Genomic DNA, 27,218 nt, shown 5'->3' with positions numbered 1-27,218 from the left:
CTTGATACCTTCCATTTTTGAACCTCCGACCTTCATGAGAAGTTTTCTCCCGTGTAATCAGACTATGGATTCCTGGGTTATAATCTGTGACAGCCCGCATTTCCTCCCTCGTTTTCATCATAAGAAGCACTCTCACTTTTTGATGTCTGTAGACTGCCAAATAAACAAACGTCTTAGACGAAAACAGCATATTATACACTCTTAATAATAACGTTGCGAGGCCTTGAGAAAGCAAAACTGAACACCAGTTAATCAGTCATTAAGTTGGTATTTGGTTCGCTCCATAGTAACAAGTACACTTTTGTAAACATTGAAGCGTATGACGTTTGAAATTTACGATACTTTCGTGTTGAAATATATGCAAAATCGTAAGATGCTATCATCAAGCGTTTTTCATTTCACGAACTTTCACGAATCGCATTTTCAAATAAATTGACTCAGAAAAATGCAGAAAATAGGAATGTAGATATTGGCTTTCGAAATAAATGCAATAAAGTGTCAAATAAAACAAAAGTTCTCATCAAGTAAGGCAGGACGACGATGTCGTGTTGTTTAAATTAAGTTGTTCTCTTAGAAAGCAAAACTCGCCCCTTAATAAATCTAAACATGAACTTCGTTGGATTGCATTTATATATTTGACTTTATAAAGTTATATTAAGGTTAAAAGTAAGATTGGAATTGCGATATATTACTTACAATATATAATTCTAAGAGTTTGTTAATTTTTAGAATATTTTTAGGATCTTACTTTTCTGTTTTACCATGTCAGTAAGTTGTGTGCGGTTGTGTGTTTACCTTTGGTACATAAATGTCTGCATTATTGTGGTTTACGCTGTAGTGTAACAGTGATTAAGGAACGTAGCATTCCCTTTTAATATCCATCCTTGCTCTTTTTTTTCCTTCAACTTCCTCCACCACCACCACCCCTCCCTCATTTTTACCCCTTACCACTCCCCCAACCCTCTATCTTTATTTGGCTTAAACTACCTGTACTTCTTAGATTTTGAAGCAACCAGTCTGTAAATTATTTTTTCATTACTGCTTTCTTTTTGCGGGCCTACTTTTCAAATGCGTGGCTCTGAGGCTGTGCTTTTGGTGCTCTATGATTCCGAGAAATGTACGGTTACCTAATATCTTTAAAAGACACCGACCATCAGATGTTGGATAAAAGTATCCTTCTTTCAAATTTAAGTTTAATTAAATTGTGAACATTAGAATATGAGTTTTTGTTTCTAAAGTACTTTAAATATGCCAGGTCAAAAAAAAGAAAGAAAAAAAAAATGATGACCGCGTAGGGACTTGATACCGGACGGCAACGGCAATAAAGAATTTTCCCACTGTTACCAATAACGCTATGGAGGATTTAGTGATCAATATGCATTAAATATACACTACTGGATGCACATGCCATGAAAAGGGTCATTAAATTGGCCTATTTTTTTTTTAAACGTTTTTAACAGAGTTTTAACAGGTCACCATTGATATTCACCGAATACTTCTTACTATTTAGTGGGATTTTTATGACCATAGTTTTAATGCTATATATTGAAAAGTCATGAAATAAGTATATTCGAACCCTGGTAAAATATACCTTGTTAAAATGACTTTGATGACCATGAAAAGCTGCTTAAAATAAATCATTAGAATAAATTAACTGGCTCCTTAAAATTCCATAAAAAATTTTGATTGGCATGAAATTAATGTGCCATTAAGTAAGTACCCCTTAATTCCACATAAAGTAGTGAATACTAATTGGGCCATTATTTTTTTAATACTCTGTTAATGACCGTTAATTATTAAAAACTGATTAATGGTCTCATTAAATATGTCAGATTCAATTTTAATGAGTTCGTAATATTTTAATGGTATTTCAAATTAAGAGCCATGAAAATTTGCCATTAGAATTAGACATCTTAAGATAATCAACTTCATATTGATATTTGCCGTTTTGATTTAAACTACGTATTACTACACACGTAATAGTATCTATACATATGTACTGTTTTGTAAAAGGCTATAAGAATATTTGATTCTTCTTTTTTCTCTCATTATTTTGTTATGTAAACACATGTAACAGCCTAGTACAAACATTTGTCATATTATTTCCTCATTCTGTCATATGTAATGAGAAAATAAATGGATATTGTATTTTATTAAGTCGTATTGAGAAGGGTTTACAGGTACCAGTTTAATAAATCAAGTGACCATGTGGGTAGTTTTAACTATTCAACATTTTTATATTGACAAACATTCTGACCAAGTTTTTATTGGTACAGGCAATATGCGTCAGGTGTATTCAAAAAGCAACTGTTGATGACAATGTCAGCGCACAATGGGCGATCACAATTTAGCTCTCCTTCAGTACTTTGTGCTCATGTGCACGCACTTAAACAGCTAAGAGCAATAAGAGCAATTGTTTGAGGGATTGCATCACAAGTATCTCCCCCCCCCCCCCCCCTCCATACAAGCGAACCGCACTCTTTGATTCATTGAAACGAAAAAGCAATTGATCTTCTGCCCATGCCCCAAATAACTTTATAATGCTGTCTCACTGGTATATCACGCCGTAGACATGTGACATGATACCCCATCAAGTCACATTATACTGACACCGGGCTGAACAGTCCTAGCACTATCCCCTTAGTGCTGAGGGCCAAACGAGGAAGCTGCTAGTACCATTTTTTACGTCTTTGGTATGACACGGCCGGGGATGGAACCCACTACCTCCGGCACTAGAAGCGGACGCTCTGCTACTAGGCTACCGAGACGGTCCATATTTGGACAGGAAAAACAAACAGAAAAAGCGGCATGCATCAATACGTATTTACCCGTACCAAAATAATAAAGCCTATTATCAAATAAATCATATGTTTTCATTTGACTTTCATTGAAACGAATCCGATTTTTTGTATGAACACAATTTGGCAAATATTTGAAAAACAAAATGGCTTAACTGCATCAAGGGGAAATAACTTTAATGCAGCTAAATATAACATCATCCTTGAACAATAGCAAACGTGGTTACGGTAAACCAGCGGTTTTCAGAGGTGTAAACTTAAGCAACCTTATATACCCTAAGAAAAATGGAAATAAATTGAATGGACAAAATGAACAGCTAACATGTTTGACGCTAAATTGTCGCTCGGCAGTAAACAAGGATGTTCTTATTGGTCAATTATTACGCGAGAAAAAGATACATTTTGCTCTTCTTATAGAGACTTGGTTTTCGGACGACAAACAATACCAATATGAAACGTCTGATCTCAATCAAAATGGCTACAAACTGAGTGTTACGAACAGGCAAAATAGGGTGGGTGGTGGTGTTGCACTGACGTGTAGATCTGCTGTAAACATGCGCAAACTTTCGGCAGGAAATTCTCACAGTTTTGAATATGGTATTTGGCAGTTGATTTTCAAGAACATTACTATGCATATAGTTGGGATTTACAGACCTCCATCTGTATCCACTTGTTCCCAGTTCGTCACAGACTTCTTTCAATATATGGAGGGAGTACTATCACAGTACTCAAATGTAATGGTCATGGGTGACTTTAAACCTTCACATCCACGATGACACAAATGCAGTAACTGAAGTCAATAATTCTTTGTACGCCATGGGTTTACAACAACATGTACAATTTAGTACACACACTGGTGGTAACATTCTTGATTTGGTCTTTACGGAAGTCGTAAATGGTGTTGAAGTAGTTTCTTGTGAACAGGGTCCATATATTTCTGATCACTGTGCAGTCAAAATTGTGACAAATGTTAGAAAGGAAAATATAACCAGTGAGGTGGTGTTTTTTAGAAATTTCAAAGACATGGATACGAACACTTTTTCAAGCGATCTGAGAAAAATGACAATCGAAAGTGATAATGTCGACCTTTCTGTTGAAGAGTTTCAGACAGCAGTAGAAAATATTATGAACTCACACGCACCATTTATAGAAAAAACAAACATCCATCGCGCTCCAAAACCCTGGTTCACAGAAAAACTTCTTCACCTTAAAAGAGTGGCTCGCAGATCTGAATGTTTGTGGAAGAAACATAGACAATCACATCTGCACGAAGCCTTCAAAACAGCGCGTAAAAGCTACGAAAAAGAACTCAAACATGAGAAAAAATCATCTCTGAGTGAAAAAGTTCTTAATGCAAAAGGTGACTCGAGAAAGCTTTATATTCGAGAATCGTTGAAACATTTCGATAAGTTTCAACCATGCAAAAAAGATATTCCTTGTTTTGACAGTTTTAATGATCTGAGCGAGGAAGAAGTTAGACAACTTATAAACCAACTACAGACAAAATCATGTGAACTTGATATTCTATGATCATATAAACAAACACAATCTTCTACCAAAAAACCAATCTGCTTACAGGAAAAACCATTCTTGCGAATCAGCACTGTTACCTCTTGTAAATGATTTACTGGATGCTATGGAGAAGAAAGAAGTTACAGCGCTAATTGCTATCGATCTCAGTGCCGCTTTTGATACTGTAGATCATGACATTCTTGTTGATGTGTTAAACAAGCAGTATGGCGTTCGTAGAACAGCACTGAGCTGGGTTGATTCCTATCTGCGCCCCAGAAGTTGTCGTGTGTCAATTCAACCATGTCATCTCCACGCCGCTTAGGACCGTGACTATATTTGACATATGCGGGGACACTGTTTAATGTTATTCCGCCGTCGATTTCAGTTTACGGCTTTGCGGATGACCACACTGCTAATAAACGCTTTAAACCATCATCTCCAACAGTAGAATCCCAGGCAATACGAGAACTTGAACAATGTGCTAAAACAATCAACAACTGGATGATTCAAAATAAGCTTAAAATGAACACTTCCAAAACCGAGTTCATCATGTTTGGTAGTAGGCAACAGCTCTCTAAGTGTTCAACTGATAAAGTATGTATTGTAGGTGATGAAGTGAAATCAGTGAGCTTTATTCGATATCTAGGTGCATTCCTGGATGAAAACTTGAATCTAAAAGAGCATGTTAAACGAAAGTGTAGAACAGCAATGCTCAACTACTTCAGAATAAAATGTATCCGGAAATATCTTACCAAAGAGGCCACCGAAACCCTTGTACTGTCATTGGTGATATCCCATTTAGATTACTGTAATGTCATTCTATATGGTATTGCTCAAAGCGAAGTAAACAAAATGCAACGAATTCATAACATGTGTGCAAAACTTGTATAAATCGAAGAAAATATGACAGTTCCAAGCAAACGCTGTATGACCTTCACTGGCTACCAATCAAAGCCAGAATCACATTCAAAATGCTCACCTACATGTATAATTGTTCAGTTGAAAACTCTCCAGAATATCTTTCTGAACTTCTCATAAAACAAACACAGACAAGGAACTTGCGTTCTTCAAATTCCGTTACTGGGTGTTTTGTTTTTTCTTTCAACAAGCGCAAAACGTTCAGCGACAGAAGTTTTGGTACTGTTGGACCTAAACTCTGGAATGAATTGCCTCTCGAAATAAGGAACTCAGACACAATAGATGTTTTCAAAACGAAGTTGAAAACTCATTATTTTGAAAATTACTTTGCACTCTTTTAGAGACTGTGACTGTAATTTTTAAGAGATTGAAGTAACGTGAACTGGATGATTTTATTGTTTAAATACATTGGAATATGAACTATATTATAACAAGTACAAAATACTGTTGTTTGCAATAACTTTTGGACATATCGCAATAACCCACTTATTCTTACTTAATAACAAACAGCTGTCTTACTGTATCTTAATATTCTAATATTTTATTAATCTTATCTGATGTCTGATCCATTTTTAATGCTTACTAAATAGTTTATTCATAATGATATTTATGCTCATTTATGTTATATGTCATTAAATATCTTAATTTTTGTCGTATTTTTATGTATTTGTAAAACGCCATTGAATAAGCATTGAATGGGACATGTACAAGCCAAAAACAAAGAAAAAATAGTTTTTGAGCTTCTGAAAGTATACAAATCACTTATTACAGAATGCAGGATTTAATTAGCATCACATTGCTGTTAAAGGCCATTAAGTTCACTCTGAAATGCAATCGTACATAATCTGAACATTTAATGGGCATTAAATTTAATTTAAGGGCTATGAATAATCCTGTTAAATTCAAAATATACAGAATTTCACTCTTGTTTTTCAAAACCATTAACTTTTTAGCTACCACACTAATTTTTAACGGCATGATTCATGATAAAAAAATGGGAATTTTAATGGTATTTTAACATGTAACCCATTAATATTGTTTAACCTGTTAAATAAAGTGATGCAAGAATCAATGGGGTTAATGAACGGTTTTTTCCTATTTTAATGGACATTTTACAGGGTTTTATACCATGTTTGATGGTATGTGCATCCAGTAGTGATAGATAGAGACAGAGGCAGTTTACTTCAATAATGTTAAAAGTCATTTTTGTTTCATTGATATGTCAAAAACATAATCGAATGGTAAAATGAAAACATGCAAGTTCATCGTATATTTTTTTCGTTGTTGTGTGTTGTTATCCTGTATGGAAGATATGTTCTATGAATGCATTTTATGATCGGGGTATTGAGAAGGTGTGAAATTGTGATTTGTTCAGTAGGTGTTGGGTAACTGGTATTTTTCTTGTAAGAGCAATGAAGAATTTTTTCAGACACTTTAATAACTTAAAAGGATGATAAGAATGGATTGATTTTCGAACATATACATGCAATTTGATATTAAAAAGGTTATATGCGTTATCTGGTATAAAATGAGAGTAATATGAGTAATAAAATCTGCAAAAAGATCAAGCATACTGAATGGTTTATAAAGACATTGCTCGATCGCAGCTGGTAGTATAATGTGCACTTTTAGCCAAATTGAGGAATACTTAAAAGGGATAGTAGATTAACACGGGTAAAATACAAATACTAGGTTAATTGTTTATGTATTAAAGACAGTAAGTTGAATGTTAGAATATACTTACAGACAAAATTTGATAGTCTCCCGATCAACTGAATCATACATAATATTGGAATGACTATTCTGACTGAAAGGTTGCAATCCTCTTCTGGAACTATAAACATAAAGCATAGCGAAAAAAGGATTACATAGACTTAAACACAAGTATAGCCGCTGTCATGATCTGCACAAATGAAATGTGCTTTATATATGCAAAAAAGCCGAAATTCTATGGAGCAGAAATATGATAGTTTATTGAATATTACTTTAACATTTATATTAATAATATTATGGAATCAATATCTATTATAACAGTTTTTATTCGTGTATCTGTTCTCTTTTATTCTACTGGATTTACAAGGATTTAAACATATTCACCAGTAATACAAAATCACGTCATCAAAATCACATGTTCACAAAAGAAATAACGCGAATCCTTACATAGTGCTTCGAAAGGCAGACTATGAAACAATATACTTTTTAGAATGAAAAACTGGATTATTCAGGTTAACTTACCTTGAAGAGACATATCTAATTATTTGTTCAGCTAAGCAAAATACATGCGGCAAGGAAAACAGCTATCAGTTTGAAATCTCATGTAGACACAATATGGTATTTCATTGAATTTTGTTAGACAGATTTTTATCAAACTTGACACAATATTAATTGGCTTCCTAGACGACTTCATATATTGTCTGTTTAGTTATTGATTTTATTTGGTCTAGAGTCAAACCGACATACCTTAGGTAATATTGCATTTTTTCTAGCTTTTGATTGCAGATGAAGACACCTAGTGCCCCTCTAGGCATTGTTAGGTATTGGCTTGCACCTCGGTAGAACCATTGACAATTTTTTTGAAAGTTTTGAAAGGCTTACTCACGTGGAGAATGCTACACCTCAAAGGAGGTACTGATTTGAAGTGATTGTACCCCTCAGCCAAGGAGATCCCGTTTCTTTGTTAAAAAGACACTAGGAATTGTAAAAGCAATCTTAAGATTTTTAACATAATATTTTACAATACATCTTCTGTCCTACATGTTGGTCTAGAATACCGAAAAGCATGGGGTTGTTTTCCGCTTATTTAACTGTTATACAAATAGATTCTATATCCGCGCAACTTTCTGGCATCAAAAAGGTTAAAACATTTTTTAAATCATTATCTGAAACCATAATAGCTGGAGCTTAGACATTTGAAATGTAACATCATCTATTTTATTCACTTGATGAACCTGTTGAGAGCCTCGGAGACATTTTACTTCATAACGCCGGGCCGGTTTTACTTAATTTATACTTAAAGGAACAACGTGTTAAATAATTTATCAAGGTATAGTAGCTGGTGCTCAAATATTTTGCATCTAATGGGCACCTAGCAGTATGTAGAAACCATGACCATGTATCTATACAGAAGCAAAACATAGCAAAAGACTAGTTAAGCTTGTGGGGTCAGAAGAACATGCATGATCCTATCACTAGTGGGTCTACTGTTTTATTTTAATGTAGAACTTTTTCTCAATAGACGTGTATCATGCAAACGACTGTTTAGTTTAGTTTAAACATATTTTATTGCTCCTTTTTTATAACATGTACAATGATATATATCTATATATATATATATATATATATATATATATATATATATATATATATGCATATACAATTAATGATATCAAAAGTAACAAAAGGGTTGAATCACGAGTTCTAACAACATCAGTAAACGGTTCTCCCCTACAATAGTTCACAATAGTTGTATAGCAGCTAGACCTATACATACCAAAAAAGGAAGATTATAATAAACAAACCAAATGTCAATATTGTTTGAAAACAAGACAAAAGAATTTAAGAGAAGGAAAAAAAATGTTGTTGAGAGTTCAGCATCCTAAGGCCATCCGGAGTGGGTACAAGTAGTATCGTTATTACCTTATTGCCGACAGACATTGGGGGTTTATACATTATATATAAGTTAATTTACACATATATGTTCATCTGCTTATGTCTGAACTTCGCTGAAAATTACTGAGTTTTCTTCATTTGATAGAGTTTCTTTTCCAAACAGGAGAGTATCTAGACTTAATGGATGAAACGTACGTGTCGCGCGAAAAAGTTGTATTCTTTGATAACTATATAATGGACACTTTATAATAATGTTCTGCATCCTCCACACTGTTTCCACAATTACAAGTAGAGTTTATCCTCAAATTATTTCTACAAAGATCTGTATTAAGATTACTACAACGATTTCTGATGCGTGCATGATGAACTGCCAGACTTCTTTCTCCATTTAGAAAAAAATTAGGAACAATAGGTGGTTTAAATTTGTTTTTAACTCATTAATACCTGCAGCCATATCGCCGCTTAATTACTGGTATCAATTTTCCGATACATTCCTGAGCATCTTATCAATTTATCTGCTTTGTATGCCTGTGGATTTTCACTGATAATCAACAATCGATAAGATCTAGGCATCCTTTGGTCAATATTAGGGGCAAACATCTGTTTATAAAAGATGAACAAAACTGAAATTTTCACAACTGATACTACAATTTATGATCTATTCAATAATTTAAAATTTACAATTAGTTTGATTTGCAAAATCGTTTTGCAGGCCAACTGAAGCAACTGAATATGGAAAACTGATGATCTGACATAGAAAAACAGTCATTATTTGATTATTTTATATTTATTCAAATGTCATCTATTGCTAAACGTTAAAGCAAATGACATTACGAAAGAACAAAATTATACTTGATTTAATAAAATTAAAAATACTGAATAAAAAAGAAAGATTCTGCAGTATAATAGAATCAGAAGATAAAACAGGTACTACCTAGAAATAACTTTCTAATTACGATATTTAGTGATGAGTATATTAAAAATACATGCTTAAATAATAAATATTTTGATTGTTTCGATCGCTTCGAGGTTTTATAAATCTTTAGAGTAAAATATTTTCATTGGTTGACTTTGACAGCAGTCCAATCGTTAGTACTCTTACAAACGTAAAATCACGTCACGCGACATACAGTACTATCAGGCGGATAGCGCATTTATGCGATCCTCGGCATACACGCCTGTTATCTTTTGACGGATAAATACGACATGCGGTACTCGATAAGAGTTAAAATGAACGCATAAATGCGATCTGCGTCCTTAATGAGTTAAGACGAGATTTAAAAATATTTAAATTTTCAGCATTCCTTATAGATTCTTCTAAATAATTCCAAAAGTCTATTGAAGATGGAACAAAGGAATTCGAGAAAATATGTGTCCGACGTGAAATTGTCACATAATTCTTATCGTTTCAAAGACAGTATGGAGTAGAATTCGCGACATTATTAGGAAATAGATCTGCTACATAGCTTGGCACAATACCACGGTGAACTTTATATACGAAAACTAATTTCTGTATTTTTCTTCTATCTGATAGTGATACCCAACCTATTTCTTTAAGAAGTCTTTCAATTGAAACAAATCTCGTTAGACTAGTCACTACACGGGCAGCTTCGTACTGTAATTTTTCAAGCAACGCCTTATCATTTTCTGTGCAGCCGTCCCAGACTATTGAGCCGTATTCCAGAATTGGTCGCGTATAGGAAATGTAGCTTTGATTAAGGGTTGTTCTTTTAAGTTTAAATTTCAGAGTTCTCATGGAGCCAAGAACTCTAGAGGCAGATGACATAATATTACATATATGTTCGTGCCATCTGCCATCTTCACTAAAGGTAAGGCCAAGATGTTTATGATGTTCAACAAAATTTAGCTAAGTGTTTTCAAAAAAGAGAGGCGGACGCTGGTCTTTACTCAAGGAGAAAAACATAACTTCAGTTTTATTCGGATTAAAGTTAACCAACCATTGGTGGGACCATTCTGGTAATATGGTTAGATCTCTATTTAAAGTGTTTTCGATAAAATTTAAGATGTTAGAAGAGACGGTAAGAGAACAATCATCCGCAAAAAAGACGTGTTATACATAGAAGGTTTCCTGCTATATCATTTACGTATACTAGAAAGAATAAAGGGCCAAGGACCGATCCTTGGCGAACTCCAGCTGTGGTATTTTTTGCTTCTGAATATGTTGATTTTACAAATACTTTTTGATTACGATTAGAAAGGTAGTTTTTAATCCATTGCAAGAGTTTGCCATTAATCCCATATTGACGTAATTTGAAAATTAGACCAACGTGCCAAACCCTGTCAAAAGCTTTAGAAATATCACAAAACACCATACATGTAGATTGTCTTTTATCAAAAGCTTGACATATTTGATGATATATATATCTATCAACTGGTAAACAGTGGAATGACCATGTAAAAAGCCGGATTGTTTAGGGTAAATAAGATTATTTGAGTGCAAATGATTATGAACGTGTTTAAAAATAATTCTTTCCATTACCTTCCCTACACAACTTATCAAGGAAATGGGTCTGTAATTAACTGGACTATTTTTACTACCTTTTTTAAATGATGGCATAACAACTGCTGATTTCCAAGTATCAGGATAAATTGTTTCTACTAAAGATCTATTAAATAAGATACATATGGGGTACACATACAGATAATTTCGTTTCTTTAAGCATTCTGTGACTAATGTCATCTGGTCCGCTTGCTTTATTTGTCATTAATGAGGAAAGAATATCAATAATTTCTTGTTCTTGTATAACTAGATTTTCTAAAGTAACATTGCTTTTTTGAACAAAATTTGGAAGAATAGATTGAGAATCATCAATGGTTGAGATTGAGGTAAAATAGTCGTTCAAACAGTTTGCTTTTTCTAAATCAGTAAAATAGAAGGATTTAATATTATCATTTTCCGTAGAGAGCGGAGGAATATATTCACAACCTTTATTTTCCTTTAATAATAGTTTAACCGTTTTCCAGTATTGTCTAGGATTATTGGAACTTAAGTCAGCAATTGAAAACTCTAAGTTATTATAAAATATTTCCTTCGCATGCTTTTTTAAATTACTAACTTTGTTTCTTACTCCTTTGAAGGCTAGCCAATCAGATGGCTTATTAGAAATTAAAGCTTTATTTTTAGCCGATCTCTTTTACGAGACATATGACGAATTGCCGAGTCATACCAAGGCCGATCGTTGGGCCTTACAGTAACAATACTAGTAGGTATACATTGCATTGCCAGATCTAAAAATGTCGTTGTAAACAAAACACAAGCTTCGTCAATCGAGCTTAGGTTAATAAAGGACCAGTCTTTAGTACGAATTAAGTGATGAAGCTTTACAAAATCAGCTCTTTTATAATTCCATACGCGCCTTCTGTATGGAGCAGAAGATATCTGTTTAAATCGAATGAAAACGTATGTACCGTAATGATCACTTATGTCTTTAGGCGTAATATAAATATTCGAATTCAGAACGGAAATATTATTGGACACTGCTATAGGATCAATGAGAGTCGATGAGTGAGTAGTCACTCTAGTTGGCTCGGTTATTATATTGACCATATCATTTACCAATAAAATATTACGAAATCTACTGTTATTCAGGTTCAGCTGATCTTCATTTATATCTCCAAGAAGTAAGATATTCCGACATAATTCAAATGCTTTTTCAAGACACTAAGTTAGTTTGTTCCAATAATCATTATCACAATTTGGCGGACGATACGTAGTACAGATTAAATATTTTTCATGCGGACCTCTAATTTCTACCCATATAGATTCATCTAGACAGTTTTCAACTTCGAATACCCTTTTCGATAATAATTTTCCGACACATACAATAACATACCACCCGAATAAGCGATACAATCTTTTCGGTAGATATTACTGAAACCTTCTAGAGTTATAGATGTATCGGTGACATTGTTACTTAAATGAGTTTCGGTAAAACAAAGAATGTCGTATTCTAGCCAATGGTCGGAAATAAAATTTACTTTATTTCTTAAGCTTCTAATATTTTGATGAAATATAGAGAGACAACTTTGCCCGGGGTTATTACTGTCTGGGCCAGGATTTAATTCAATATCTCCGGACAATATTATTTTCATAAGAATGAAAATAAGCAAATGCTGTGGTAATTCATGCAGTTCAATCGACTGAGGATCGGCCACATGATGATAACGTGTAATGTTTGAACTGAAAGGTTTGTATTCAAAAAAAATAAAATCCAAAATTATCGCCATCGTAAGAAGACTTGCGTGAATATGGTATCCATTCGAATTGAGAAACATACCGCGTTTAGTTACAAACCGAAGGAACAGTATAACAATTAGTTTGGTGCTCAAATATAGTTCAAGCAATGGGTATGTGTAAAACGACTCCGTTTTTAGGACACCCTTTGTCGCAGTATAAAAAAGTCCTATTGCTGCTCGGTATAAATTTAAACAATTACCCATTTGGATACAAAATTAGAACATATTGGATCAGACTGAGCAGCAACATAGACCTGTACAAAAACAACAACTTGCAACCACCTAAAAACAATCTTAGGAAACTGAACTCCGAAAAACAAAAAATAGATTTTGCGAAGAAAATGTTCGCTAACAATAGTATAAATGGAATGAGTAACATTCTTTCTGTTTTACGTATTTGGAAAGAAGTGAAATAAAATAAAATAGAATGGAGAGAAAAAGTTGAAGTACGAAATAAAACTTACTTTGGAAATTATACTTAACACTTAGTTTAGAGTCAAGTTACTTAAAATGAAACAAAATGCTGATAAACAAGATGAATTTACATAATTTACACTATCATATAAATATACATATGTCATTCATCTAAAACCTACAACATGACCAATATACACTATCAAAAGCTACATGTATATATAACATGATCTAAACGTGACACAGAAATAAACTATAGAAATATGTGAAGTATATCACCTATTCACGATTTGCATGATTAGTGCAGTTTTTATGAATGAAATTCCGTAGTAACAAAAGGGCTGGGTTCACTTATAGGTTAAAATGGCACAACATCGAATGTTGTTGAAATATTATTATAATGAATGATCAACAACTCAGAATGCAAAATCTCATATTTTAATTCATTTGAAATTGTGCTGTTGCCATGGCAACCGAATGATTTTCTTTATGGAAACACGGAAATCTCTTATAACAATTACATCAGAACGTATAATTAACATTCAGATATGCTAAGATATAACCCTTAAGCAACGCCTATAATTTGAGGCAAAAAAATATATGGTTGCCATGGAAACGGAGATAAAAATGAGAATATTTGCTATGTCTGTTTTTTATGGAATAAAACCAATTTAGGTCATTCTTTAAGAAAAATAACATATATAATTTGTTTGTGAAGATCATTATTAATAAATAATACAATATATTTCTGTTGCTATGGTTACAATGGAGTTGCAGTATATGCTTCAATGAGACAACAATGACGTTTTTGCTAAGTTTTTGTAGAACACTTTCAGCATTTACCATTACATGTAAAAAATTTAAAAAATTCACCACTGAAAAGTGTTCTTCAAACAATGTTTTTTTCAAGACATAATATAGAACAACAGAAAAATGTTTCCATGGTTACGAAGTTAATTCCGTAAACATAATACTACATAATCTCATTTAACACACAGTAATAGTTTAAGAAAACTGCCTTATTAAATGTCTTGATCATATTAAAAGAGTTAGATGATACTAACGGCAATAATATATAATTAGGCATACAAAAACTAAATTGTTTCCACAATAATCCAACGTATGTTTTACAAATTATACATATAATGTGCTTTCAAGACAGGTTAAATTAATTGTTCATGAAAAGGGAAAAAAAACATGATACTGCCGACAGAAATGATTACATGCAGTTTGAATACAGCAGAAAATATTCGTAGATCTATATAATCCAACTGTCGTAATGAAAAAAAATGTACATTACTACCATATATGTTACAATTATTGTTGAAAAATCTTCCAGTGTTTTAGAGGAATTTCACATTTATACTGTGTTCAGCCTTACATGTATATAGTGAGTCAATATTTAACAAATGCATAGTACTCTTGACACCATAAAGTTGTTAATTCAATGTTTACATAAACTATATGTATCATTTGTTCTTTTTCAAATATATGGAATTTGGGTCTAGTACATCTCCAAAAAATCAAAAACACTTTCAAATTAATCAAAATTTCAGAGCTCTTTCTCTGTATTACTTTAAATGTTAATCACCTTTTTTCATTCATTCTTCGTTTTAAATGACTTGAATTATCAATTTTAATGGCTTTGCCACTGCTGATTTTGATCATACATTGCTGTTGCTGCAAAGGGGCGCTATTTCATTATACAGGTATCACTGTCGACTGGCATCCAGCTCAGGAATAGTAATACGGTTGGTGAATTTGCCTGTCATGCCAACCCCCTGCCTAAAAATATTAATCTCCGTCTCTGTGTTGAAGTTATAATCCTTCAAGAATACTATCTATACCAGGTCATGCAGAAGACATTCTGTAATGATAAATGTATCAAATATTTAAGACAAAGAACACATAACCTTTTCATCAATCCTGAACAACAGCATTCCAAAAGACATCCCACACATAATTACATTAAATAACATTTTAGAATTTTATTACAGTAATAACTTCTTTTCATGAAAAAATTCAACCATCGCACGTATTCTTCATCAAGTAAGGGCCATGATTTTGAGCTCATTTTAACAAATAGTTCTTTAACCTGGTTAAGAAAAAACAGTTTCTTTATTAGAATTATGTTATTTCTAATTAACTTGCTTGCAGTGAGCTAGACACTCTTTAACAACACAAACATAAACAGAAACTGTGGTATTTTAATATAAGTGGCCTCTTTACAGACATGATCTCTGCAGCAAGTTTTATCAATACTTGATTATTAATAAAAACATAATTGATTAAAGAGGCTCAAGCCAAATATACCTAAACATGTTCAGGACTGAATTCTGTATGCCGGGCCTCAATCAGGTTGTACTCCAAGTCATCATGTAGACCCATCATAACAAGCCACACTCCATAGCTAAAATAACGGGTAAAATTTAAACAATGCATTCTTAAACAAAAACTTCTAAGTAGCAATAGTGAGTCCTTAGAATATAACATAGCATCACTTTACTAAAACAAATAAATGCCAGCTACACAGTTTATTTTCGTACATAAACACCTAAGTCTTAATACAGTATGTTGTGTAAGTATGCAATATTCAAACTGTAATTTAATGTTTATCAGTGGAGATATTATTTTTCATTTAGATAAAATTATGCACATTATATATATATATAAACTGGAAACTAGTGACTTTCCAAACTGAAGTGTATGAACACACTGTAAAATTAAATATTTCAACATCAAATTCTGTGTGCTTAATAAATATTTCTTTATTTATTGGGAATTCTTACCTTATTACAACATTTTTCTTATTTTGTCCACTATAATTGTCCATATGTAATGAAACATTCTTTTCTCCATAGCCATGATGCTTGAAGTGATAGTGGACCATAGATACCACACTGTTTGCTCCTCTTGCAACAGCGGTACTGTACTTTTCATACAAAAACAAGAACAGTTTATAAGAAATGTATTAAATTCTCATCAAAAAATGGAGTGAATCAACACTGACCAAACAGTTCATCCTTTCTTATAAATATTGTTTAACATTAACTTGTATTTATCAAATATTTAATTGAATTCCAATTCACAGTGCTTATGATATAGCATCTTTATTATAAAGCAATGCAGTATTTTCAACCCAATTTCAGGGATTTACAGAAAGTTCAGTGAAAAAAAAACCCATAGAAATTAGTAATATCAAGTCTTAACAAAACATAACTTCCTTTAGATAATTTTACTTGACAAAATTTCTGCAAAGGTGTCACTATAATTCCAATGTTAAATGTGCACTGCAGGCCTGAAGCTTTTATTCATAGAGTCATGATTTGATTGAAGACTATGGAATTTAATTTAGTGATATATGGAATTTCATAGTTAAAATTGATATTGAAAAAGTGCATTTGAGGATACTGACACTGATATGAATGTAAACACTAACTTCAAAATCTTATACCTGCATGAGGATTCACAGAAATACAAGGGCCCTACTTGCTGAGCATAATATGGGGTCAATACTTGTTAAGCACTCAAAACTGCAGTGAGCCTTTATATTTCTTACTGCTGGAGGTTATCCTGAAAAATATAAAAAAGAATTTCTCATTTATTTAGTAGCCTTCCAGTATGCTGTCTACCAGTAATGGCAGTAGTGAGAATGAAAAAAAAAGTTTTTATTGTAATTTGCATGTAGAATTTTTAAGAAATTTTCAGGAGGTCTATTTTGGTTGCTATAATTACAACAAAAAGTGACAATTTAAAACACTACTTTTCCTGTGTTATTGTACTATAATTTTCAATTTTCATAGATTCCACTGTGCATACTGACCATGTAATTATTAAATTGTTCACATCTGTGACAGTTTAAACTGTTCACATATGTGCAGCTGCATCTGTGACAGTTTAAACAATGTACAATATCTTGTAATATTGGGCTATTCCAGAAAATATCCACCCCCTCCCTGTGGAAGCAGTTTTTTTTGTACAACCTGAGAGGTGGAGGGGGGTATTTAGAGGGATCCTATTGGGAGGAAGGGGAGGGGAGGGGAGTATTTGAGGTAACCGGGGTGTGGAAGGTGGAGGGGAGGGGAGATATTTTCTGCAATAACCCGAGAGGGGAGGGGGGTATTTGGAGGGATCCTATTGGGAGGAAGGGGAGGGGGGGGTATTTTCAGGTAACCGGGCTGTGGAAGTGGGAGAGGGGGGTAAAATGTCTCCCGGAGGGAGGTTAATTTTCTCCGAAAAAAACTGCTTACACAGTGCGGGGTGGATATTTTCTGGAATAGCCCATTCCTGTTCATCAGTTCATTTACCTCTTTACAATTTCTAGACAGAAAAGTTTCATACAGAATGTAGGCCTACCTAACATAGTAGATGCCCGACTGTCTTGGCTACAAGTATATTCTGCCATCATGAAAAATTACAAATACACAGGAAAGATATTAAAAGTATTTGACAGCAGACAGTCGAATCGAAATGTCAACACTGCTATTTTTCGCTGCAAAGTTGTATCTTCGATAAGTCAACAAACGAAGCGGTCTGTCCACTTTGTTTTGCCTCCAATTACGAATAAATTTATAATGAAAATTAACACTTACCATAACAATTATTAAATCCGCCATGCACTTTAAATATCCGCGTATATTCAGAGCAATAACTGCATGTATTCTCTGACCCTGTTTCAGACATGTATCCACCGATAATGGCGTGTTGATTTCAAAGGGAAACAATTCGCTAATTCACTCATTAGGTTTGTGATATTTCACTAAATGTTGAAACGTTTAAGGGGACGCATATTGCTACATTCACAGTTCATACAGCAATGCGGAAGGGGTGCATATTCAAGAAATCGATGGTGGGAAAATAAAAAACATATTCCTAAACTGATATAATACTGATGGACACCTGTAATATTCAGTATTTTGTGGATAAGGATGTGGTACTATGAATGTAATAGGAAAACAGAGGTCTTTGTGAAAGTACATTCAACACAAAATATTAAGCTTTTGTATAAGAAAAATACAGGTTTTTTACAATAACAGTGTTCCAAATAATGTTGAAGGGATGAGATTTTCTTTCTAACACACCAGGTTTGCTTAAACATGTAAAAATTTAACGCCACGTCTGTTCATCTCGGGATGGACGCCATATTTCTCATTGATAAAAAATGTAAACAAAAAAATCAGAGTGGGATTAGCATTGCAAGGGCATAACATGACATTCTACACAATGAATACCTTATAACAGATATCTAAGATGCTACACAGGTCAGGCGGGTTAAATGCATAATGTCGATCACTTGAAATTCATCTTGAAAAGTTGGTTAATTTTAGTTTGTTTACATGGTTTTTAATTTTCCCACGACTTCTCGGCGATTCACTGCAAATGTATTACTGCGCCGGACGAAAGGTAACTCTAATAAACAACGGGAGACAACTTAGGTGTCAGCACGTGTAAGATTTTTAAAAAAACATGTCGATGATTATAATATCTTATCAAATAATGAATCCTATTCAGATATTCGTCTTTAATAATATGAACTAAGGCAAAGCCTCAAAGCGAGCTCAAAGAAATGGGATTTATCTAAAAATATTATGCATCATTTATTTGTCACAAAGAAACTATTCACTAGTCACAAGAATTCAGGAGAACCTATTCGCTTGAAAAAAGTCTACATTTAGTGTCACCATGCCTGTAACAGTGAATATCATACGTTGCAAAATTTATGGGAGCCGGTGTCACGGTGACGTCATTACCGCGTTCCCGTTTCTTTCTGCTTATTAATGACATTTTTTTCCCATTTTCTGGCCGATGCTTGATCTTTTAAATGCAAATAATATTTTTTTCAAACAACTGGAAATCATTCTTTCATAATTGTTGAGTGATGAATAATTTTTAGCAATTGAATGAAGTTCTGTATTCACTCCGGAAAGAAGTACTTCCTGTGAGCACCAGTCCGCTAGGGTGCGCTTTTTTAAAACTTCCGACGAAACTTTTCAAATCCATCACCAAGTGTGAAAGTATACTTGCGTTACCGTAAAGCTCGATTCTCGAGCAGGCCCTTCGGGCCTGCTCTTCGAGCTCGCTATTAGAAAATTATTAATTTCTGTGGACATTTGTCAAATAATATTACTTACAGTGGACTACTTTGCGCATCAAACTGGTTTCCGCTTCAGTTGTGAGGCACTTCCGTTATACTTTTTGACAACAATAACAAAACACAAAATGAATCAATAAAGTCACTTATAAACCGACTGCTACTTAAATCAGTGTAAGTAAAGTTGTTGTTACAACATTATACATGTTCGTTACGTTATGAGATAAAGTTTATCTTGAACTGCATAATCCATTAATTACGTTTAGATGATATTGCATTTACAACTTATTTGACCCCGTTTTTTTACGTGAATGACAGCATTCTCGTGCAACTCGTGCAAACAGAGTTATGAAAAGTATGGTGGAGAATTCAAGGACAAATTATAAATGACATTAAAGTGAGGATAACTGTATATTCGTCCAGTTTTGATCATTGACATTCCTGCTGTTTATTAGTAACTTTTGTGAACAAGATTAGAATGTTGCTTTTGCACATATACACATTGATTGGACCTCTCAACCAAATTTCATGCCTTATTTTAGGGATTTTTAAGACGATACATTTTCAAAAGTTTGTTGAATGTGTTTTGATATTTAAGTGCATTGTAGTTCATGAATACCAAGTTAAAAATTAATAATGGCAACATTTCTAGGCCTTTATTGTAAGCCACTAGACTTCTGTAACGATAAATGTTTAATGTATTAAGGCGAATACACTCTTTTAGTTTTGTTATGTGGCATTCCTTGACCACCGTATCTTTTCTTATGCACTACTTTGTAAACAAACTAAATAATGTGTTTTAGCTCACATATGCGAAATGAAAAGCAAGACAGTGAACTTATTTCACATTCTTTCTTTAAATTATAATCTGTAGGACATTGATAAATGTTTGGACAAAGTGAAGCACTATTATTTTCGCACCAAAAAGTCTTAATTGTTGACTTTGAATGTACATAAGAAGTCTTATGTAATTCAACAATAACTTTCTTGTTTCAGTTTTTCTCATTTTTATTTTAGTGAGCAATCCTTTGTGTACTTATAACAGTTGAAACAGTATTCATTTCATTTACCAAAACCTTGTACTTTTTTGCAGGTAAATTTTATAATACCCCACCCACTTTTTTCTAATTTCAAAGTATGCGTCCCCTTAAACTTAAAAATCTTCGTCCGATATTATTGATTTTAACACTAGCTCTAATGGCTGTTGCTTGAAAAACAAATTAATGAAAACAAATATCTAATTAAGTGACGTCAACTTCAACGTCATTTTACCGAAATCGAGGCTTGTGTAATTTCGGATAAAAATGTGTCTCTGAGACGGACGTTTTTTTCGTTTTTGAATTTGGCGGCATTGCTCACCAGCGATGATTTTTGCACTTTTTGTTGGTTTTTAATGTACGAAGTAGTGGTTAAAATAGTAAGACTGGTAAAAGATGCCGCCAAGGCGAAAATCATAAATAAAGTCTCAAATTTCATGGAAAATTCACATTTTTTTTGGAAAGTGGGGCATGTTTGGAGTAATATATAAACACAGCAACACATTAATTTTCAAAGTTTATTACTTATATATGAAGCATTGTGTTTACTTGTTACGAACAGCGTATGTATCAATGTAGAATAAGTAATGTATAATATGGCTAAATTCGGTGCCATTTACGTACATTAGTGAACCAAGCCCTTTACTACTGTAATCTTATTGGTTTATACAAATGCTACACCCAATTCATTGGATGAGTATTGCTAATACGTTTGGTAACAGTTATTTTATAGTGTTTTGGTTTGTTTGTTTGTTTTGGGTTTAACGCCGTTTTTCAACAGTATTTCAGTCATGTAACGGCGGGCAGTTAACCTAACCAGTGTTCCTGTATTCTATACCAGTACAAACCTGTTCTCCGCAAGTAACTGCCAACTTCTCCACATGAATCAGAGGTGGAGGACTAATGATTTCAGACACAATGTCGTTTATCAAATAGTCACGGAGAACATGCGTCCCGCCCGAGGATCGAACTCGCGACCCCGCGATCCGTAGACCAACGCTCTTACTATATTGTGTTTTGGGGATATGTACATGGATACAAAATAGAAATGAAACAATTGTGCAGTTATATGAGTGCACTTTCTCAAGATGTCATTCTCAAATTCATGAATACGCTAGAGAAATTCGTTTGTGAAATTATTCATTAGAGCCAAATGTGGTATATAATTATAACAACAATAACCCGTGAGTCGACCGTAAGATTATAGGATTTTGAACAAATAATGTATGGAATACTGCATTAATTTGATGATAAGGGAAATGCAAAGTATTCTCAAATAAACGGTAAGATTTTCATATTATTTCTTTTTACATATTTTATTGGGCTTTACCTACTATTTTTAACTTATAGCTGATGTCATTGCAAAAGAAAAAAAAAACACAGGATTATTTGAACTATGAACATACACACTTTTCTGACATAGACGTTACATGACAAAAACAGTCACACTTTAGAATTATATACCTTTGCTAAACATGTATATATATATATATATATATATATATATATATATATATATATATATTAAAAAAGTCAGTAAAATCCTTGTGCAGGTATAAAATATATAAAAGTTCAAAATTTCAAAATGTAAACTGCCTGAAGATATATGTATTGAAAGCGCTTGCAGTGAAGAATTAAAATAATTGTAAAACACAGAAGTCTGCTGCTGTTTATTCCTTACAAATTGAACTTTTATATATTTATATATATATATATATATATATATATATATATATATATATATATATCGTAAAATTATAAAATGACTTCACACGCTCGCTTAGTTTTTCTTAAATTTTGATATAAAAGTCACAAACTAGTTTCGCCGTGAATGGCTCATCAGTGTGTCTAAATATGAGCCATTCACGGCGAAACTAGTTTGTGACTTTTATATTAAAATTTAAGAAAAACTAAGCGAGCGTGTGAAGTCATTTTATAATTTTACGATATTTTGTTCCCGTTCCGGGTTCTTTTTTATTTGTTATATATATATATATATATATATATATATATATATATATATATATATATATATATATATATATGTTCGGTTTTAATTGTACATAGTTTTAGTACCACTGTGTTATATGTGCCATGTGGCAAGATATACAAACAGCTGACAGTTTACTATTTATTCCGATTCACCCATGACATTATACCAGGGATTCTGCATCATAGGGTCGAACGGGTCAATTGGATCATTGTCCGGAATGAAGTTTTCAATTTCCTCGAAAATTGTAACGAGCCTTCGTTTACCTTGCTCGTTGAAGTTCTCTGTTTTACAGCGTTTAAGTTTCTTTTTGCTACTGTATACTAGATCTTTGGTTCGGTAGGAATTGAATTTGACAATTATTTGACATTTGTTGTTTTTAATCTTACCGATTATATGTGACCTCTCAATATGGTCCAAAGTAACTGGTGGCGTGATTTCCATCTTCTTGCAGATTTCAAGAACAATGTCGTCTGTCGGGATGTGTTTATCAGACTTGTATTGATTTGAACTGTTTTTATGAACATCTTGTTGATTGGGATTTTCCTGATTGCCTTTGGTAAGAGTGACGGGGACATTATGAAACCTTAAGCTGTTCCGCCTACCGTACTGTTCCTGGTCATTCAGACTCTGCTCTAAATTTTCTACCTGGTCTGTTGCCATATCCAGCCGCTTTCTTAATGATTCATTTTCATTGTTGACAGAGTCCATTAGCAAATTTTGATCTTTCGATTTTAATGTGAGGTCGGATACTTCCTTTTTGATCATCTCTATTTCTTTTTGATGGATTTCAAACTTTTCAATTAAAGGTTTCATAGAGTTTTCTATTACTTTGCTCAACATAGGTAACATGGCAGCAGATAAGGCTTCAATCACTGGCGGATTAGAGACAGCTGATTGCAACATCCCTTCAGTCTCGCAAGCAGATGGAATATTAGGGAGAGATTTTCGCGTTCGTCTAGCACTAGGGGCATCCATGAGTAGGCTTTGTGGACTTATAATTTGTTCTATGGTTCTTTTACCACTTGCTGAAGGAGTATCAATATCACTTTTATCAGACATGTTCAGCGAAGCCTCGGTTTTCAAGATCAAGTCCAAATGTAACCGAAATTATTCGAATAATTACCAAAATAGTTCCAAATAGCTCAAATATCCAAAATAATACGTTCAAAAACTTGGCCAAAGTGTGTATAAGCTAAACTATCACTACTATTTTCACTTTTTCATAACTGAGCGTGTTGTTAAAAGCATTGTCATTTTCAATACGGAAACGTATGGATTTATTTTAATGTGAACCAGCAAATACTATTCGTATTTTTTAAGTTCTGGAGAAATACCTGGAAATTGTTACACATGTAAAGAGAAGAATAACAACATCAGAGAAAGATAATTTTTCGGTGTCGTCCGTCCTGCGTAATATCATGTACACTAGCAGTTTAGTCCGTTAAGATATGCTTGCTATTGGTATATTGCAATGACTGCCTAGAAAACACATATTTCTTTTATCGATTACGGGAAGTAGGGCTTTGCGGTCAAGCATACTTAGTTCGATGTCGAAGGTTTTTATTTATTTCTTTGTTTTCTACAAACATAATATTGAAAACAAAATGTCTTGAATGTTATGCTGACTTTAGAGCGTTTGCATACTGAACAGCAAAAGAAACTATCCAGAAGTATTAGTACGAGGGCCAATGAGGTCTACCATGCACACCCCCACCCTCTAGACTTTTTTTATAGGTACCAAATTGTTCGGCAGGATCAACTCTTTCAAAATAAAAAATGTTCCCATGAAAATACTCTTTTGAACTATATATGATTTATTGTTTCCATGGCAACCATTTAATTATGAAAAGGACGACAATATAGATGATAATCAGTCATATCTTGGTCAGTTTTAGCGATAAAACAATAAAAATGGTGTCAAAATGGAGCTAAGACATTGGCCTTTCAAAAACAGCATTTGTATGTTAATCAACTTATTTGCATATTCATGAATATTAATGAGAATGTTAAAAAATAGAAAAATTTTGTTAAAAAATAATATTTTCTAAGTTTCAAATCAATTTAAATGTACTAGTTAGCTTTGTTCTGATCTAAAAGTCTCTCAGTGTTTTGTAAGATATTATTTTGTTACTTTTATGGCACATTTGTTTACTCTAAACTGGATGTGCTCAGCTAATTTGCATAAAATGAACCAGTGTCACAAACAACGAATAACATTCTGAAACCCCTAAAACTGAATAAAATGATATAATAATTATTAATTGTTATCAATGAAAAACCAACTTTTATGTGGTCTATAATGTTTGTAGACATAGAATTAACACTTTATTAAAGGAAGAATAAAAATGTAACATACATTACACATGTTACGTTACCATTTCAACGACGTTGTTGTATTGCTTCAATTATTCAGAAAATATTCCATAAACATGATTAATATTACTTATTTTGTACTATGATAATACAATATACTTCTTTACTTGTCAGAGAGTGTGATATTTTTTTTCCGTAACACACTTTAAAATACGTTACCACTACCATTGCTTTTTAAAAAAGATACATGTATTTAAAAAGAGCCCGCCCGCTTAGCTCAGTAGGTAAGAGCGTTGGTCTACGGACCGCGGGGTCGCGAGTTCGATCCTCGGGCGGGGCGTATGTTCTCCGTGACTATTTGATAAACGACATTGTGTCTGAAATCATTAGTCCTCCACCTCTGATAATTCATGTGGGGAAGTTGGCAGTTACTTGCGGAGAACAGGTTTGTACTGGTACAGAATCCAGGAACACTGGTTAGGTTAACTGCCCGCCGTAACATGACTGAAATACTGTTGAAAAACGGCGTTAAACCCAAAACAAACAAACAAACAAAATTTAAAAAGAAGTTGTAGCACAAATTGTCGCATACTGATTTATTTAAACTGTTAAGTGTTAGTTTTAAAAAGGTTTTCTTCTGTTATTTCAGAAATAGGCTAAAATATATATTGCACCATCCATGTAACTCTAATTTTAGATGAAATTTCAATAAAACACGTAATAATATCCATCTTTGCAATATTATGATCATACAGCTGATATTTTCAGTCTTCCTGTTAGTAAAAGTGAAGTTTTATAAAAAGTTTTTTTTTGAATTTTAGAACAAGAGCTGTCACTAATGGTGACAAATGCCCCCGCAGCACCGTGACCTTTGACCTGGTGACCCTAAAGTCAGTAGGAGTGGTGTACTTAATAAGTACTATCAGCATGTGAAGTTTGAAGGTCCTGTGTGAAGTGGTTCGTGACTAAAGTGCCTTCATGCAAAAACTTAACGTTGGCCCCTGTGACCTTGACCTTTGATTTGGTGACCCCAAAGTCAGTAAGATTGGTGTACTCATAAAGTACTATCAGCAGGTAAAGTTTAAAGGTCCTGGGTGAAGTGGTTTGCGAGTAAAGTACCTTCATGCAAAAAATTAACCTTGGCCCCTGTGACCTTGACTTTTGACTTGGTGATCCCAAAGTCAGTAGGAGTAGTGTACTCAATGAGTACTATCAGCATGTGAAATTTGAAGGTCCTGGGTGCAGTGGTTCGCGAGTAAAGTGCTTTCATGCAAAAAGTTAACGTTGGCCCCTTTGACCTTGACCTTTAACCTGGTACTCCAAAGTCAGTAAGAGTGGTGTACTCAATAAGTACTATCAGCATGTGAAGATTGAAGGTCCTAGGTGCAGTGGTTCGCGAGTAAAAGGCCTTCATGCAAAAAGTTAACGTTGGCCCCTGTGACCTTGAACTTTGATCTGGTGATCCCAAAGTCAGTAAAGGCGGTGTACTCAATAAGTACTATCAGCAAGTGAAGAGTGAAGGTCTTAGATGCAGTGGTTCGCGAGTAAAAGGCCTTCATGCAAAAAGTTAACGTTGGCCCCTGTGACCTTGACCTTTGACCTGGTGACCCCAAGTCAGTAGGGATAGTATACTCAATCAGTATTATCAGCATGTGAAGTTTGAAGGTCCTGGGCCATGACCTTGACCTTTAACCTGGTACTCCAAAGTCAGTAAGAGTGGTGTACTCAATAAGTACTATCAGCATGTGAAGATTGAAGGTCCTGGGTGCAGTGGTTTGCGAGTAAAATGCCTTCATGCAAAAAGTTAACGTTTGCCCCTGTGATCTTGACCTTTGATCTGGTGATCCCAAAGTCAGTAAGAGTGGTGTACTCAATAAGTACTATCAGCATGTGAAGTTTGAAGGCAGTGGGTGCAGTGGTTCGTGAGTAAAGTGCCTTCATGCAAAAAGTTAACGTTGGCCCCTGTGACCTTGATCTTTGACCTGGTGACCCCAAAGTCAGTAAAGATAATATACTCAATAAGTGCTATCAGCAAGTGAAGATTGAAGGTCCTGGGTGCAGTGGTTCGCGAGTAAAAGGCCTTCATGCAAAACGTTAACCCCTGTGACCTTGACCTTTGACCTGGTGACCCAAAGTCAGTAGGGGTAGTATACTCAATAAGTATTATCAGCATATGAAGTTTGAAGGTCCTGGGTGCAGTGGTTCGCGAGTAAAATTCCTTCATGCAAAAAGTTAACGTTGTGACGAACGAACGAACTAACGAACGAATGAACGAA

General features: G+C 33.8%; 1 long non-coding RNA gene across 2 annotated transcripts in view; it reads right to left on the bottom strand.

The window, feature by feature from the left end:
• LOC128554655 (uncharacterized) overlaps window positions 1–18,281 on the bottom strand; it is a 30,620-nt gene extending 12,339 nt beyond the window's left edge. For both annotated transcript variants that reach the window (XR_008369659.1, XR_008369658.1), the window contains exons 1-6: window positions 18,101–18,281; window positions 16,963–17,081; window positions 16,298–16,440; window positions 15,822–15,918; window positions 6,973–15,375; window positions 9–153 (exon numbers count right to left, since the gene is read on the bottom strand). This is a non-coding gene — a long non-coding RNA (uncharacterized LOC128554655). The remainder of the gene's footprint in view (window positions 1–8; window positions 154–6,972; window positions 15,376–15,821; window positions 15,919–16,297; window positions 16,441–16,962; window positions 17,082–18,100) is intronic.
• Window positions 18,282–27,218: the final 8,937 nt, after the last annotated feature.

Source organism: Mercenaria mercenaria, unplaced genomic scaffold, assembly GCF_021730395.1.
Source record: "Mercenaria mercenaria strain notata unplaced genomic scaffold, MADL_Memer_1 contig_595, whole genome shotgun sequence".
Taxonomy (NCBI): Eukaryota; Metazoa; Mollusca; class Bivalvia; order Venerida; family Veneridae; genus Mercenaria; species Mercenaria mercenaria.
The sequence above is the reverse complement of the archived record's forward strand: the minus strand, read 5'-3'. Positions and strand labels throughout refer to the sequence as shown.